Source organism: Mustela nigripes, chromosome 12 (genome assembly GCF_022355385.1).
Source record: "Mustela nigripes isolate SB6536 chromosome 12, MUSNIG.SB6536, whole genome shotgun sequence".
NCBI classification, from domain to species: Eukaryota; Metazoa; Chordata; class Mammalia; order Carnivora; family Mustelidae; genus Mustela; species Mustela nigripes.
In genome coordinates this window covers 50,355,624-50,370,410 of record NC_081568.1, presented here as the reverse complement: position 1 = coordinate 50,370,410, position 14,787 = coordinate 50,355,624, and the positions used below count along the sequence as shown (strand labels likewise).

Genomic DNA, 14,787 nt, shown 5'->3' with positions numbered 1-14,787 from the left:
TTCTCTTTGTCCTGGGCACCCTTTGCCTCAGTTGCTGGGGCTGTACCGTGGAGTTGAAGAGACCTACTCTACTCTTCTCAGAGACCCTTCAGGAGTTCAATGAGACATAACAATAACAGCAATGATAATAGTTAAATACATGAGTGCTCATCATGGACGGGGCACACGGCTAGTCTCTCTAGCCTAAAACAAGCCTCTAACATTTAGTATCAATCTCATTTATAAAAGAGAAGAAAAACAAGGCAGAGAGAGGTAACATGCTCAAAGGCACGCAAGTACATATCCAGCGTTCTGACTCCAGAACCAACACTCTCACCCACTGAACACAATCTGTCCATCGGTATTCATTATCCTAGATGCAGTCCCAAGGGTTTAAGTGAGTGCTCAGATAGCCTCCACCTGTTCTCCCCAGTATTGAAGTCTCTGCCTTTGCTTAAGACAGTTTAATGAGGGGCAAGAATATAGAGATAAGGATATAAGCAAATCCGGAAGTGGGATCCAGGTTCTAGATGCCAGCATCTGTTTCTCGGCAAGAGACAAATAGCATGGAGGACATGGGGAGTTAGAGAGGAGAAAGGAGTTGGGGGAAATTGGAAGGGGAGGTGAATCATGAGAGACTATGGACTCTGAAAAACAATCTGAGGGGTTTGAAGGGGCGGGGGGTGGGAGGTCGGGGTACCAGGTGGTGGGTGGGTATTATAGAGGGCACGGATTGCATGGAGCACTGGGTGTGGTGAAAAAATAATGAATACTGTTATGCTGAAAATAAATAAATTTAATTTTTAAAAGAGAGAGAGAGAGAGAGAGACCAGGTAGGTGGACGCACCTCTAATGGCCAGAAGCCCCACCTGAGGCTCCCAGTGGCAACAGGGACCTGTTACTGCCCCACCCCCTGTCACCATGGCAACGAGAGACCTAGGCTGCCAGGCCTCCACAGCTCTTCCTGATTTACAGAGCCTTCCTAACTCACGCTTCCCCTTTCACTCTCCTCGTCTCTCTCCCGTGGACTTCGCAACCCTCTGCAATATCCACCAACAGACGGTCATGCAGCTCCTCCTGGAACCCCACAAGGGATGAACCACTCCCTCTCCACCCAGCCCAAACCAGTCTCCACCCACCCACCCTTACCTGCTTGCAAAGTCTCCTCTCTGCTGCCCTGAAATCTGTCTCCCCGTTTTGTCTAGCTCTCTGCCTCTTCTTCACTGTTTCTGCTGCTGCCACTCCTTCTTTCTCCTCTCCCCTCGTAGACTGTCTCCACCTCAAAGCTTCTGCTTCCTCATTCTTGCTTCTGTTTTCTTCTGTTCCTTCTGCCCCCTTTTGGCCTCTAGCACTCTGCCTCTCTCCGTGAACATTTGAGCTTCTGGGTCTGTCACCAGCTGGCTGATCTGCTCGCCCCCACCCCACCTCTCCAACCCCCAGACACACCCACCCCAGTTCAAATTCCCAGAGAGAGAATCAGATGGGGCAAACTTGTTCTTATCTGGACAAAGCTCCTCAAAGCAGCCTGTAGATTGGCAGCCCTTGGGTCCATATCCAATCTCTTGTGGCTGGTAAAAGGTTGGACCATATAATAGAAGTATGGGCTGTCCCTAGAAGATCATAGGAGTAGCCTGCCATTTACTGGCTACCAATATATTTCCTTTTGCATGCCAACTGCACTCAAAATATTGGCTGCTTTACAAACTGTGTTGAGACAGACTCAGAGATTACATCTGAACTCCATAGAATATGAATAATGAGTTTTATTTGCCTTGGGCATGCAAAAAAAAAAAAAAATGCCTCAGCCTACATGTCCATCACTTGCCATTTTAGTGTGAAACCATGTGATCTCATGAGGACAAAGTAAGTAGAGGCATCACCTTCCTCATTATGAATTTGCTGCTTCTCTTTATGAGGGCTAAGATTGCATTTGCTTGTTTAGATGGATGGATCACATCCTGACTTTACACTGAACTTCAGCCACATAAAACCCTAAACTTTTTTCATACTTGCTATTAAATTACATTTCTCCTATTCCATAATATACCCAAAAAAGAGAGAAACCAAAGAGTTAAATTTTACATTTTTCCTTAATAAAGCTCACCTTGTTTAATTTAGCCTGTCACTCCAATCTACTGCGATCTTACTATGAATGATGTCTTTTTCTGGCTGTTTGATAAATTGTTCACATTCTGTCTGCAAGCCTCTGCCCATGAAATGGAGGTTAAATGTTTGTGCTATCTTCCTTACAGGACTGGCACAACGGAGAGTTTTGATTATTTGCTTCCAGGAACCTACATTTCACAGTCTGGGGGACAACTGCTCAAGAATTTCAGAAAATTACTTTAAACTCCCGAGTTCATGTGAGTATCTGTCCATTGTGCCCACTGTGGGGATAATCAAAAATAGTTAAAACTATTTTATGGAGGAAGCTCCTTTCTTAGAATAATAGCTATTGTTTATTGACCATTCTGGGTGATAGATGCTTTCATACATTATTTCTAACCCTTACAACAATTTCAGGAGGTAGGTTTTATTATTCCTCCCTCTTTTTTCAGGGATTAGACCATTGAGGCATAAAGCATTTACTCACTTTCTGAGATCACACAGCTGGTGTGTCCTGTGGCTCAATCCCAGGCCCAGTCTGCCTGACCAGGATCCTATGCCCCTCCTGCTGGGCCACACAGCCCACACAGCTTCTCCCTGAGGATGCCTCTCTGAATGAAGGCAAAACTTACTGTGGATACCCAAAAAACAGATAATCATGTCAAAAAATGGGCAGAAAACATGAACAGACACTTCTCCCAAGAAGACATACAAATGGCTAACAGACACGTGAAAAAATGTTGATCATCATTAGCCATCAGGAAGATTCAAATCAAAACCATATTGAGGGTTGCCAGGGGGAGGTGGATAGAGAGAGGGTGGTTGGGTTATGGACAGTGGGGAGGGTATGTGCTATGGTGAGTGCTGTGAAGTGTGTAAGCCTAATGATTCACAGACCTGTACCCCTGGGGCTAATAATATATTATATGTTAATAAAAAAAAAAAAAGAAAGAAAGAAAGAAAAACAACATTGAGATACCACCTTACACCAGTTAGAGTGGCCACATTAACAAGACAAGAAACAAGTGTTGGAGAGGATGTGGAGAAAGGGGAACCCTCTTACACTGTTGGTGCGAATGCAAATTGGTACAACCACTTGGGAAAACAGTGTAGAGATTCCTTAAGAAATTAAAAATAGAGCTACCTTATGACCCTGCAATTGCTGTACAGGGTATTTACCTCAAAGATACCCCAAAGATATAGATTTAGTAAAAAGAAGGGCCATCTGTACCCCAATATTCATAGCAGCAATGGCTACAGTCTGGTGCCAAACTGTGGAAAGAACCAATATGCTCTTCAACAGACAAATGGATAAAGATGTGGTCCATATATACAATGAAGTATTATGCCTCCATCAGAAAGGATGAATACCCAACTTTTGTATCAACATGGATGGGACTGGAGGAGATTATGCTGAGTGAAATAAATCAAGCAGAGAGAGCCAACTATTATATGATTTCACTTACTTGTGGAGCATGAGGAATAACATGGAGGACATTAGGAGAAGGAAAGGAAAAGTGAACTGGGGGAAATCAGAGAGGAAGGCAAAACATGAGAGACTCTGGACTCTGAGAAACAAACTGAGGGTTTTGGAAGGGAAGGGGGTGAGGGGATGGGTAAGCCTGGTGTTGGATCTTAAGAAGGGTACATATTACATGGAGCATGGAGTGTGGTACATAAACAATGAATTTTGGAACACGGTAAAAATAAAATTACATTTTTTTAAAAAAACATACTGTTAAAAAAGTTCTGTTGATGACTGATGGCAAAGATTGGGGGTTCGTGAATATAGTTAACTAAGGGTCACACTGTTTAAAAGCACCTATATTCGATTTTTTAAAGTATGATATACCCATACTTGCAATATTAAAGGTGGAGGTAGATCTACATGTATTCATACAAAACACATCTAAGATGTAGTTCCAGTTTCTATTCTTAATATCTCCATTTTGATTTAATTTTTACATTTGTATATTATTCTACAAATAAAAAAAATCTAGGAAAACAATGTGTCAAAGTCATCAGTTCCTGGGGTACCTGGATGGCTCAGCCAGGTGAACGTCCAACTCCTGATTTCAGCTCAAGTCATGTTCTCAGGGATCAAGACCCGCATTGGGCTCTGCACTCAACACAGGGTCCGCTTGAGAGTCTCTCAAGTCCCTCACTTGCTCTCTCTCTCTCTCTCTCCCTCAAATAAATAAATAAAATAAAACATTTTTTAAAAAGTCATCAGTTTCTCTTTCCCTTCAACTCCTGAATGTCATGCATCTGCGTTACGCATAAAGATCAGAGCCTCCTGTATCGGTGGCGGTAATACAAGAAACACACTGTCTCACATACACAGATGTAAGGCAGGAGAGCACCAGGGTTGGTTACCTCAGTGAGTGACTGGCTTCTGAGGTCCTAAGGCGTATTTGCCCCCTCCAACCTCAGCATGCCACCCGGCCCCCTATACACCACTAACTGGCAACCACAGCTCTAGGTCTCCCAGGCAGCTAGGATAATACCCAGTGAGAAAAGAAGCTCTCTTTCTCTGTCACTCTTTTTTGCATCAACAAGAACCTATTCTAGAAACATCTGCAGCAGACTTCTCGAATCCCGTTAGTCAGAATTGCTTTCCTCGCCCCTTGTTAATCCAATGGCTGATAAATGCGATGAGGTCATTGAGCTGAGAATGGACAGATGATTTGCTCCCTGGGACTGGAGAGGCCAGCCCTCTTTGAGGCATGTGACTTGTCTGCTCCGAATGATATTAGGGTTCTGTTAACAAGGCAAAAGAGAGGGGACGGCTGCAGGTACCATGGTGTCACACTATTCCCTAAATTAATTAGGATACCGTGCTCCCCTTGCGAGTGTTCTTACCCAGCAACTCTCTCCCTCCCCTCCCATGTATTCTCAGGAGCACATTGTTTCTGAGCCAGCTTTGCTAGGTTTATAAACGATTTGAATATCAAAATGTCCCTTAATGTGCTTCTGATCTTGTTAGTTACTTATGCTGAAAGGAGTACTCATAAAAACCTCCACTGCAAATCCAAAGCCATGGTCCAGTTGATTTCAGAAACTGAGAATCCTAAAATCAAGCAAGCAATGATTTTTAGTGGTGGTAATTTATGGCTCAGTTTAGCAGGATATACAGTATTTGACAAGAAGGATTAAGCCGAATGGAATTTAGAGGAGAAATTTAAAACCAACAGATCTGTCTTAGGTGTTTTAAAATAAAGTTTTCTACAGGTAGGGCTCAATGTGCTCTGCCAGTACTCTGAAAAGCTGGAAGAGGGGTTACCACCACCTTCCACGGTCAGCATTTTGTCCATTTGGGAAGTCATCCAAATAAGTCTCGAGCCACATGTAACAAACTTGAGAAATCTCTGACATGGAATCAGTTTTTCTGGTAGAGGAGGTTGCTGACCATGACTGCCAGGGAAAGAGAATGAGGAAGAGTTGTTGTTTCCCCAGCCCTGTCAAAGCTGGACCTTGAAATCAGTTATTTAACTTCATAACTGACTTTGGCTTGCCCCTGGTGCTAGACGCCTTCATTTGCTCCTCCCGAGCTACTCTGCTCTCTTCCCCATCCAGATTTGTGCCCCCAGAGGCTGACCTGCCCTCTGACTTCCAGCTGGGTCTGGCACTGGCAGGAGGGAAACAGGAAGAAGTAGAGAGCACTTCGTGAGACTGGGATGTTTATTCTCCAAGTTTCCTCCCTTTTGGGTCCCCAAGTGCTGGCTTCATTTAGAGTTCTCCGTGAATAGCCCTATTTCCCCAATCCCAGTAACACACCCCCTCTTCTGCCATAGCAGAGGTAACGGAGCCCTGCTATTACTAATCTGAGGTTCTGAGCTATGCCTTGTGGTTTCCCTACACTCTGCCCACGCCTTTGTAAATAGCTTCTTTATGAAACTGTGCTTGAGTTATCCTAATTTGAGGGTGCCATCTGTTTCCTGCTAACACACCTCTCTAATTTGATCTTATATGGGCTGAATGTTTTGCTCGGTGATATTTCTGTGTTCCTGCCTCCTGAATCACAGCTCTGCACAGGAACATAATCCGCACCCTCTGACGTCACATAGAAATGGGCTCAGATCCCACTCCACCATGTATAGCTAGAAAACCTCGGGCAGACTCTTTACCTCTTTGAGCCTCAGTCTCCTCATCTGCAATATGGCAATAATAATAATAATAATAATGGTACGCTCTCCAAGGAAACACTGAGGATGAAATGACACTAGGGAGTGGTGGGGAGCAGGGTGAACTACAGAGCTCATGCCACGTCTGAAAAAGGAGGTTCCAGCTCCCCGGATCCCAGGGATGGCTGCCATGAAGAAAAAGCCAGTCCAGAGTTGCCAGTTCTTCTGATACTTCACAAAGCCAGAAACCTCAATTCCTATACAAAATCTCTTCTTGACAACAATGTTAGCACCATAAGGGCAGTAATGACCATTTTATACATTACTGTATCACTGTAGAGTGACTAGAAGAGTACCCAGCACAAACAAATGATCCAAAAAATCTTTGTTGTGTATTTTTCTGATTTCTAAATTATAGCAACTGGTGAGGGCGGAACAAAACCAGGAGGCGGGGGAAGTGCTGCAAGACCACGAGAAGGTGAGCAGCTCCTTAAATTTGGCCTCGCAGGCATGTCACTCACCCTCGCCCTGGCCCTGAACACAACACTCGTGTGAACTGCTACTTTAGACTTCTGCTCTAGGACTCACAACTGACAGGTGTCAATGATAGACACTTTGAGAGGCCCCCTACGCATTAATTAAGGCTGTATTTTCATGAAGCGGGGTGTAACCATCATCTGCAGAATATGCCCTGTTTACACAGCTCACCTGCAACCAGGCATTTAGTCATTGTGGCCAGGGATGAAAGGGGATGCAGCTACTTTTTTCAGCCTGAACAACTCATGGATCCTTCTCTCCTTCTACCACAGCCTGAGGATATAAACCCAGTGAGCTGTAGATTTGTTACTCAGTTTATAAATGCCAAGGAGACAGCTCTTCAGCAAAAGAATGACTCGGTGGACACACTGCAGATAAATAATATATGAAACCACTTCTATTTTTAATGGCACTTTGCAGTGACACTAATATTGATGAAAAATGTTAGCATGTGTTAGATGGTGTCATATTCAGTGAGAGATAAAGTTTGGCAGGCTCTGAGCCCCTTCCGGTCTGGGCCAGAGATGTGAGAATAGCAATTCCCAGTTGATGGGTGTTAGTCCCTGTATGAAATAGGCTCTTGGGTCATATAAGACAAACATTTAACCTTGGCAAGTATGTTGTGTTGACTACTGTTGGTTGGCTGACCCAATTGTCCTTACAAATCCCTCTCTTCTAGTCAACTTCTACTCCACAGGTTGGAAATGTTTCAACCTCTTCTGCAATCAGCAGCGGTCACATTACACAATGAATCGTGAGTGGAATGCTGCTGGGTGGAGGAAGGAATTCTGGGAAGAAAATGTGCTTTGCTGATAAAAGGGGCAGAAGTGGTTGGTCAGCACCAACTCTTTCACTCTCATCTTACGTTCAGGTGGGATGTGATGTCCAGAGCCTTCACAGCCATTTTAAAACCAAGAGGCATGGGAGAGCAAGACTGCAGTGACAGCAGTCTTGATGTCACTGAGCCTCCAACCCAATGCTAATAAACGTCCATATTCAGACTAGATGAGAAAAAACAAATGCCTACTTGCATAAGGCTCTGTGACCTAGACGTTTCGCTCAAAACAAATGAGTGCCTTCTGATACTTTTTTTTTTTTTTCAAAAGATTTATTTATCTTTTGGGAAGTGTGGGGGAGAAGGCAGAGGGAGAGAATCTTCAAGCAGACTCCCTTCCGAGCATGGAGCAAGGTGGGGTACTACTTCACCATCCATGAGATCATGACCTGAGCCAAAACAAGAGTCAGACACTTAACTGACTGCACAACCCAGGTGTCCTTTCTGATACTTAATCTTAACCTCTCTGTTAAGGAGAGGTTAATAGTAATAATAACTGTATAGGTAATAATAACTGTATTTACTATTGCTATACTATATACTACTATACAGTTATAGTATCTACTATATAGTAGATACTAGTATATATATAGTATATATAGATAGATACTAGTATATATATACAGTATATATATATATAGTATATATATAGTATAGTATCTACTATATAGTAGATACTAGTATATATATAGTATATACAGTATATATAGTATATATACTATATAGTATCTACTATATAGTAGATACTATAACTGTATAGTAGTATATAGTATAGTAATAGTAATAATAACTGTATAGTAATAATAGTAATGGTAATAATAACTGTATCTACTATGGCAAGAGTCAGAGGCATTAATGAGAAAGTATTCAAAGTCTTGAAACAGAGCTTGGCCCATATTAAATCCTGAACCCTAGCTTCATTATGTATTCGTGAATAAACTACTAGGCTTTTTTTTTTACACTCCTAATGCCATCACAACCCCTGAATCAATGTAAGCTAAAAGCTAAAAGGAAATAGAGACAGATATGTAGCATAGATAGATAGAGAGAGAGAGAGAGAGAGATTAAAGTGAGAGATTTGGAGTCAGGAGGTGCAGAGCCTAAATGTCCAGTAATAGAGAAATGATCATGTAAACAAAGGCATATTCATTCCATGAACTACATATGCAGTCATTTAAGATGCACTGTAAAGATCAAAGAACATGGGGAAAGGCTTATGATAAAATGTAAAATAAAAAACAGATCACACAGACACACAAGCTACATAGAAGGGATGATCCAAATTGTATTTTTAAAAACAGTGAAAATGAAAAGAAATAACCCAAAATGGTAATCTCTGAGCTTGTTGATAACTTTTTTCTCCTTTATGATTTTCTGCACTTTACAAATTCCCCCCCGGGGTGGGAGGGGGGGGACCATAATCATTGTTCATTACAAATTTTTTATGGTTGTCTTGCATGTTCAAAATACTTTGCAGTAAACTCATATTTATTTGATAAGAAAAATAATTTCATTTTTAAAATGAAGAAACATATTCGTTGCCCAGAGACAAATGGAATCTGACCAGTCTTAGAAGCATCACAGGACCCAGAGCAAAAATATATTATGGTTTGTTAAAAGCTATCAACAATGTAATTTTGACATATTTTAAAGTTTGGCTGTGTGCCAAAGGGTGAAACTGGTCGTATATAAGGGTTCACTCCTGCTTACCAAAGCCAGAGGCAAAGGATAAGCCAGAGTGGACCTCCGTGTACACTGGTCTCCTTTTAGTCCCATTAGTGAAACAGAGGCAGGGGATTTTTTTCTTTTTTTTCTTCCAAGTTTATGTGTATTCCTATGAATTTTTTAGGTTAAAAAATATCTTTTTAGATACAAACGTAGTGATCCGAAAGGGCACATGCACCCGAATGTTTATAGCAGCAAGGTCCACAATAGCCAAACTATGGAAAGAACCTAGATGTCCATCAACAGATGAATGGATCAAGAAGATGTGGTATATATACACAATGGAATACTATGCAGCCATCAAAAGAAATGAAATCTTGCCATTTGCGACAACATGGATGGAACTAGAGCGTATCATGCTTAGCGAAATAAGTCAAGCGGAGAAAGACAACTATCATATGATCTCCCTGATATGAGGAAGTGGTGATGCAACATGGGGGCTTAAGTGGGTAGAAGAAGAATCAATGAAACAAGATGGAATTGGGAGGGAGACAAACCATAAGTGACTCTTAATCTCACAAAACAAACTGAGGGTTGCTGGGGGGAGGGAGATTGGGAGAAGGGGGTGGGATTATGGACATTGGGGAGGGTATGTACTTTGGTGAGTGCTGTGAAGTGTGTAAACCTGGTGATTCACAGACCTGTACCCCTGGGGATAAAAATATATGTTTATAAAAAATAAAAAAATTTTTTTTTAAAAAATTTTTTTAAATAAAATTTTTTTAAAAATAAATTATTTTTATTATAGAGATTTTGGATTTGAGGCTCAGCTTCACCAGTTATTAGCTGTATGGCATAGGGAGCAGAAAAGTTACATGACCTTTTGAAAATGTTTTCCCATCTCTAAAATTATGACTACATCTACTTCACTGGGGAAAGCTGTGCTCCACAAAGATGATGCATGTTCAAGTGTTTCCTAAACTGTAAAGCAGTTCAAACTTTGGCAAAAAGAACATAGGTTCTGATTAGACAGCCTTAACATCTTGACTGTGACACTAAATAGTGTGTGAAATTTAAGCAAAGTATATAACCTCCCTGAGCTTCAGTTTTCTCCTCTAGAAAGTAGAGATAATATCTCTCCTTTTATATAAGGCACCTGGAGGCCTGTAAACACCTACTACAGGAAAGTTGTAATTATATTGTCTGTGCTTTCTCAAGAATAATCAAAGTTAGCTCTTCTGCTTCAAAGAGCTGCCCCAGGAGATAGGAGCAAGATAGGAGTTCCTTCAAAAACTGTCCCCAAAACACCTTCATGCTATGAAAAGCAAAGGCCAACTGGGCAAGATGCCTGGTTTCCCCCCGTCCTCCAGAGCATTTTTCCAGACTCTCTAAGCACCCAGACATCCAAGATCTGAGCTACCTTTCTGAAATACTATCAAAAAAAGAGAGCAAGAGAGTCTAGATGTGAAAAAATATATATGAAAAAGAAGTTGTGAATGTTCATTTTTTGGGTCTACTTAACTGAGCCCAGGGTGCCCAGATACTTGGTCAAACATTATCCTGCGGGTGTCTTTGAGAAGGTTTATAGATGTGGTAACACTGGGATTTGCAGACTAAGAAAAGCAGATCTCCTCCCTAATGTGGGTGGGCCTCATCCAATTGGTTGAAACCCTGAATAAGGGGCCTGGATGGCTCAGTTAAGCATCAATCTTCAGTTCGGGTCATGATCCTGGGGTCCTGAGTTCAAGTCCCGCATGAGGCTCCTTGCTCAGCAGGAAGTCTGGCTCCTCCCTCTCCCTCTGCACCCTGCTTATACTCTCTTCCTCTCTATCCCAAATAAATAAAAATAAAACCTTAAAAAAAAAAGTCTGAATGAAACAAAAATGCTGACCTCCTGGGAGTAAGAGGTCATTCCTTCCCCCTTGACTCCTTGAACTAGATAGAGCACTGGTTTCTCCCTGCTTTCAGACTCAAACTGAAAGCCCAGCTCCTTGGATCTTAAGCCTGCAGCCTTCAGACTAGAACTACACCTTGGTTCTCATGGTTCTTAGACCCCCACACTCGGACTTCTTGGTCTCCACCTTGCTGACTCACCTTGTAGATCTTGGAAATTGCCCTTCTCCATAATCAGCGGGAGCAGATCCCTTATAAAATCTATCTACCTACCATTTATATAGAGAGATACCACTTTTCCAGAGAACCCTAAACAGGGATCTTCACCTTAACGAACTGAGACTGGACTTCTGGGAGGATGTGGGGAGCCACTGTGTTAGTGCCTCACGCGTCTCCGCAGACGGGCAGCACAAATAGGCAGCAACTACTGAGCAGGGTGTCCTGCTTCCCACTGTATCTCATCAACATGAGCTGATAAATCATGACCTTCCCCCATTATGTGAGGATGGCCAATCAATACTTCCATTATCATTATTACTCCCAAGGCACCTCTCTAGGAGCATCTGACCTGTTCTCTCCCGAGCACAAAGCAGAAAGGATGATGAATCTGCTTCTGAGATCCCATCAATCAGAGCAGGAGGGAAAGGAGAAAATGGGAAGAAGAAACATAAGATACATAGAAGAGAGAGAGAGAGAAAGAAAGATAGATAGAAAGAAAGAAAGGGAGAGTAAGAAGGGAAGGAAGGAAGGAAGGAAGGGAGAGAAAGTAAGTTAGTTTGAAAAGCCTTTTAAAAGCTCAGTTTTCCTAGAATGTCTGGAGCCCTTTGGGGTGATAGTTAAAATAGCAGTATCCTGGAGATGCCAAGTGTATAGGTCAGGGGAATGACCCCAGAAATCTGCCTTAATCAACTGCCTCTTCAGGTGATCTCATGCACTTAAATTTTGTAGCTTAAAAACAGAGAGATCTACTCACTCCTGGAAAGATCATTGGTAAGGATCTTGAGGTTTTCCAGTCCTGCTGTTCCTCTCTCAGAGATAAGTTTTGCAGAATACCTATATACACACTTGCAGGAATGGGACGGCATCTTCCATGTCAGCCTCAGCTGTGTTCCAGTGGAGCGGAGTGGGGATGCCCCTTAACTGACACCCACGATTCAAGACCCTCAGTGTGCATTGGTCAGCCAAGGGGCTTGTTAAAACAAGCTGCACCCCCACTCCCAGAGTTTCTTCTTTAGTAGGTCTTGGGTGGAGCTTGAGGATTTACATTTCTAACAAGTTTTCAGATGATACTAATGTTGCTCGTCTAGGAAACACACTTTGAAAACCACTGGTTTACACTGTGGATGGACTCTTGGAAAGCAGCACCTACATTGAGGGTTCCTTTTTTTTTCCTTATTTTGGCAGAAAAGCATAAATTACACAGAGAAAAAAAACACCAGTTACCTTTCCACCCACAATCCACTTAACTCACACATATGTGCACGCACGCACGCATGCACACACACACACAGTTCCTCTTGAAAAAAAAATCACATTATATATGGGACTATTCTTACTTTCTTCACTGAACACATCAGCAACCTCTGTCCACTCTTCCACGGCACACCTCTGGAACACAGCTTCCAAGAGATGCACAGCACTAGGGCTGTCTAGATTCATCATAATTGTGTGTGAGATTTCCTTCAATAACTTTATTGGTTTTTTCTTATTTTTCAGTGTTCCAAAATTAATTGTTTATGCACCACACCCAGAGCTCCATGCAATGCGTGCCCTCCTTAATACCCACCACCAGGCTCACCCAATCCCACATCCCCTCCCCTCCAAAACCCTGTTTGTTTCTCAAAGTCCACAGTCTCTCATAATTCGTCTCCCCCTCCAATTTCCCCCAACTCACTTCTCCTCTCCTTCTCCCGATGTCCTCCGTGTTATTCCTTATGCTCCACAAGTAAGTGAAACCGTATGATAATTGACTCTCTCTGCTTGACTTATTTCACTAAGCATAATCTCCTCCAGTCCCGTCCATGTTGATACAAAATTGGGTATTCATCCTTTCTGATGGAGGCATAATGCTCCATTGTATATATGGACCACATCTTCTTTATCCATTCATCCATTAAAGGGCATCTTGGTTCTTTCCACAGTTTGGCGACTGTGGCCATTGCTGCTATGAACACTGGGGTAGAGATGGCCCTTCTCTTCACTACATCTGTATCTTTGGCTAAATACCCAGTAGTGCAATTGCAGGGTCATAGGGTAGCTCTATTTTTAATTTCTTAAGGAATCTCCACACTGTTTTGCAAAGTCGCTGCACCAACTTGCATTCGCACCAACAGCGTAAGAGGGCTCCCCTTTCTCCACATCGTCTCCAACACATGTTGTTTACCAATTACTTTATTGTTTTAATTAAATATGCTCAGTATAAGAATCAAGTAAAGAAAAATACAAAGAATAGAAAACACATCTCCATTCCCACCATCCCAGAGAGGATCCCTGTTAATAAACTCATGTATAATATTCAATGCACATGTTTTTAGACACATTTATAATTTTACATGAATTGAATATCATCTAAGTTATTTTGTGACCTGCTTTTTCTACTTACACAAAATATGTTTTAATAAAGCAAATACAACCTCAAAATTCCTCAGGCTATGTACTACTTAATGGAATCTTAATACAAATTAGGAAATGAAAGAGTCTTACATATAGTGAACATTTACCCACTATTCACAGACCTTCCGTGCTATCATTTCTCAGTGCCTGCATGTGCACACACACACATGTGTGTGTTCCATATTTCTTTTCTCAAGTTTGCTTTAAGAAGAGCTCATTTCTAGTAAGATTGAGACTTTTGTCATAAATCGGAGTTCTGGGTCTAAGTCAGTGCTCACGGTAGAGATGGTCTGAAACCCAGAGCATGTGGAGCTTCTGGTGTAAATTCTGGATTTTGTCCAGCAGTCTAGGTCTAAGGACACTGATCTCTGGTCACAGTTGAGCTCCACCCATGTTCTGGTCCAAGAATGAGTCACTGACTAAGGGTCTAGTAAGCAAAGAGCGGAAGTGGGCAGGGTGAGGGGGTGGGGGAGGTTCTTGATACCATCGGTAGACCCCAGAGAGCACACACCACACAGCCTCCACACCCATGCCAGGGGGCTTTCATAAGACCAAGCACCACTGTGCATCTGTAGAATGTAGTCACACATTTTTATACAATATCCTTTTGCTAATTTCCAAACGACGCTTGGTGTGAATACCAGAAGTGCCCTGAGCACAAAGCCCCACATGTGGGAGGCACCCAGTGTGACTGAGAGGCCAGTATGAGAGTGCGCATGCTTTGTGCCTGCCTCTCCTCTCTGGGCCAGACCACACTTTCATTCTGCAAGCTATAAAGAGATGGACATTTCAGCCCACCAACAGACAGAGATGAATCAAAGATGAGTTTTCAAGAGATGAAGCACACTGCTTATTCTCCATCAGATCTAAAGCCTAACGAACATCCAGATATTAATTATACAGTCCCAACCCTCTGCCTAAAGGTAGAAATTGTCATCATCATCATAGCAAACCTGAGCCTCAGAATAGACCAAACTAACTTGGTGACAGACGAAGATGACAGAAGGGCTTGACCCACAAAATATAGCTAACCAC

At 42.3% G+C, this 14,787-nt stretch overlaps 1 long non-coding RNA gene across 1 annotated transcript in view; it reads right to left on the bottom strand.

Moving 5' to 3' along the window:
* The window catches only part of LOC132028382 (uncharacterized), an 84,713-nt gene extending 83,448 nt beyond the window's left edge, over positions 1 to 1,265 (bottom strand). Inside the window, exon 1 of the long non-coding RNA XR_009407416.1 lies at positions 1,129 to 1,265. This is a non-coding gene — a long non-coding RNA (uncharacterized LOC132028382). The remainder of the gene's footprint in view (positions 1 to 1,128) is intronic.
* Positions 1,266 to 14,787: the final 13,522 nt, after the last annotated feature.